The following is a 3,755-nucleotide window of genomic DNA, read 5'->3' as shown; positions in this document are numbered from 1 at the left end:
TGGATGTGGCTGGGAGGGGAGGTAGGGAGGGACTGTGCGTAGCAAAGGGAGGGGGAACAGTAATCAGGATAGAGTATACGAGAAAAGAAGGTATTTCAATAAAAGGAAATGAGGAAACCACCTCACAATACCATTTGCAGAAGGGAAATCTTTAAGAAAAAGAAGTCAAGCTGGGTGGCAGTGGTGCACACCTTTAATCCCAGCACTCGGGAGGCAGAGCCAGGCGGATCTCTATGAATTCGAGGCCAGCCTGGTTTACAGAGTGAGATCCAGGACAGGCACCAATTCTATACAGAGAAACCCTGTCTCAAAAAAAAAAAAAAAAAAAGAAAGGAAGGAAGGAAGAAAGGAAGGAAGGAAGGAAGAAGGAAAGAAAGAAAGAAAGGAAGAGAGAGAAAGAAAGAAAGAGAAAGAAAGAAAGAAAGAAAGAAAGAAAGAAAGAAAGAAAGAAAGAAAGAAAGAAAGGAGTCAATCAGTATATATTTTACTTAATTTAATTTTTTGAGATGGTATTTTTACTATGTAGCCCTGGTTGGCTTAGAACTTGGAGCTGAGCAGGCTGCTAACCTCACATTCATAGGGATCCAACTGCCTGTGCCTCCCAAACGCTGGGATTAGAAGTGGCGCCACCATGCTCAGAGATGCCCTGGGGACCTTGAAAATGTATTAGCAGGGACTGTGGGTGTCCGGTAGACTGTGAAGAAAAGAGAACAGAGATGCTAAATACAAGGGGTTGAGGAATGATGAATGCACGTGACAGACAGGAACATGAAAGAGGAGAGAAAGCTGTCTCTTCAGTTCTAATTCTGTCATGGATTTGCTGGTTTGAGTGGTAAATAAGTGCATAAAATACATTTTATTCCAAAAGTGCATTAATAATGGAAGCTATGAAGCTTCCATTCCAAATGCCTGGTCTAACTTTATAGAAGTAAATAAATATACTTTGGGTCTGGTTAATTTTGGTGTGTGATGATTTTATTTATTTGCAAGGTTTTTGAATAGTAAAGTTTATTAAAATAAAAGGTTATTAATAAAAATAAATAAATGATGTTCCATATGGATTTAAACTACATACCCAGAAGCACGGTAGTTGCCAGGTGGTGGTGGTGCATGCCTTTAATCCCAGCAGTTGAGAGGCAGAGGTGAGTTCGAGGCCATCCTGGTCTATAGAGCAAAATCCAGGACAGACAGGGCTGTTATATATAAAAACCCTGTTTCAAAAAACCAACCCCAGTTCCGTGGAAGCTGTCACTGAGTTGCGGGTGTGGAGTCGGGAGGAGGGTCACGTAGCACAATGCCAGCTCTTCCTTTGGACTAACTCCAGATCACCCACAAAGACCCGAAGACAGGAAAGCCGAGGACTTCACCAGCACTGCACCCTGAGTGGAAGGCAGACCGGTATTGTTATACAAACCGCCCCTAAAGACAACATTCCCACCCTAGTGGAGGAGTACCTGGAACATGGCACCTTTGTAGCCATGACCTCGACTGGCTCCCGGCCTTGCCTCACGATAAATTCTGGTGCCAGGTCATTTTTGATGAGACCCTGCAGAAGTGCCTGGACTCCTACCTGTGCTATGTGCCCCAAAAGTTTGATGAGTGGGTGGCCCCGCCCCCTGAGGTGGCTGACATGCAGAAGCACCTACACCCGAGCGTTTTCCTCACCTTCCTCCAAATGTCCACTCACAAGGAGTCCAAAGATCACTTCATTTCTCCATCTGCATTTGGAGAAATCCTCTACAATAACTTCCTCTTTGACATCCCAAAGATCCTGGACCTCTGTGTGCTCTTTGGAAAAGGCAACTCACCACTGCTCCAGAAAATGATAGAAAACATATTTATTCAGCAGCCAAGTTATTATAATGACCTGGATGAAACCATTCCCACCATACTTCAGGTCTTCAACAATATCCTCCAGCACTGTGGCTTGCAAGGGGATGGGGCCAGCACCACACCCCAGAAACTTGGGGAGAAGAGTCGGTTGACCCCCAGTGACATGCCTCTCTTGGAATTAAAGGACATTGTTCTCTATCTATGTGATACCTGCACCACGCTCTGGGTCTTTCTGGAGATCTTCCCTTTGGCCTGCCAAACCTTCCAGAAACATGACTTTTGTTACAGCCTTTTATGAGATGGCAATTCCTGAAATGGAGACTGCAATTAAGAAGAGGAGGCTTGAAGATAGCAAGATGCTAGGTGACATGTGGCAGAGGCTCTCCCATTCCAACAAAAAGCTAATGGAGGTGTTTCACATCATCCTGAACCAGATCTGCCTCCTTCCCATTCTAGAGAGCAGCAGTGACAACATTCAAGGCTTCATTGAAGAATTCCTTCAGATCTTCAGCTCCTTGCTGCAGGAAAAGAGATTCCCCCAGGACTATGACTCATTCTTCCCTGTAGCCGAAGACATCAGCCTTGGATGAGATCCGGACTGCCTACATCCTACAGGCTGTGGAAGGTGCATGGGAAGGAGTGGACAGACAGAAAACCAAGGACATTGAAGACCCATCAGGGGCCAAGGATCCTAATAATGAAGTCACCATGACAGCAAAGCCAGTCAGTGAAATGCCATCACAGCTGGAGAACTCAGAGGAGGATGAAGAGGGCATGGGTGCAGAAACTGCCCCGGGCCCAACCGTGTGTGGTGTGGAACTAGACTCACTTATCTCCCAAGTGAAAGACCTGCTGCCAGACCTCGGGGAGGGCTTTATCCTGGCCTGCCTGGAGCACTATAGCTATGATGCAGAGCAGGTGATCAACAACATCCTGGAGGATCGGCTGGCTGGCCCCTGAACTCGGCCAGCTGGACCGCAGCCTAGAAAGACAAGTGAAGCCGGACCCTACACTTCTGCTGACATCTCGTCACAACGTCTTCCAGAACGATGAGTTTGATGTGTTCAGCAGGGACTCAGTGGATCTGAGCAGAGTGCACAAGGGCAGGAGGAAGGAGGAAGGAGGAGAACGTGAGGAGCCTGGCGAATGGCAAGCAGGCTGTGGTGGCACCGCGGCATCGCTACCAGCAGTACAGTGTGGTAGTGCAGGAGGTTCCACTGCAGCCAGGAGAATACCAGGCTGATGACTATGAGGATGCTTACAATGACACGTATGATGGCCATCAGGTGGGCGCCAATGATGCAGACTCTGATGATGAGCTCATCAGCCGCCGGCCCTTCACCATCCCTCAGGTGCTGAGAACCAAAGCGCCTGGAGAAGGACAGGAGGAAGAAGATGAGGAAGTGGAGGAAGTTGGAGAGGAGGCCCCCAAGCTGGACCATTTCATCCAGGATCCTGCAGTGCTGAGGGAAAAGGCTGAAGCCAGGTGCATGACCTTCCTCGCCAGGAAGGCGTACCAGCCTGAGCATTCCGCAGCAGTGACGGGCAGCCCCCAGCGCCTTGGGCAAAGCCGAGAAACCACCCAGGAGCCCAGGAAGAAGGAAGCTAAGAAGACCACCAGAGCCAACCAGAGCCGTAGAACCATGGCTGACCGGAAGAGAAACAAAGGCATGATCCCATCCTGAGGCCACCACCACACCTCACCTACCAGCCAGCGGTGAGCGCCTTCTTGTCAAACACAAAGTGCCTTATCCCTTGGTGCTGGAACCCAGTACCATCAAGCAGGCTGTCTCCCAGCTGTGCTGGCAGAAAAGGTTGGGGATGCAAAAGTAAGGTGTCCTTATCTTGGGCAACAAGACAGCATCTCACAGGAGTCCTGGATGGCAGGGGACCTGAGTATTCAGAAGTAGCAACAAGCCTGT

The 3,755-nt window shown here is 48.8% G+C and overlaps 1 pseudogene; it reads left to right on the top strand.

Annotated features, from left to right (window-relative positions):
- Positions 1-1,294: 1,294 nt before the first annotated feature.
- Positions 1,295-3,518, top strand: LOC118589836 (annotated as a pseudogene).
- The last annotated feature ends 237 nt before the right edge of the window (positions 3,519-3,755 follow it).

The sequence above is a fragment of the Onychomys torridus genome, chromosome 8, assembly GCF_903995425.1.
Source record: "Onychomys torridus chromosome 8, mOncTor1.1, whole genome shotgun sequence".
NCBI lineage: Eukaryota > Metazoa > Chordata > Mammalia > Rodentia > Cricetidae > Onychomys > Onychomys torridus.
Note: the sequence above shows the minus strand (reverse complement) of the source record. Positions and strands in the feature narration are given on the sequence as shown.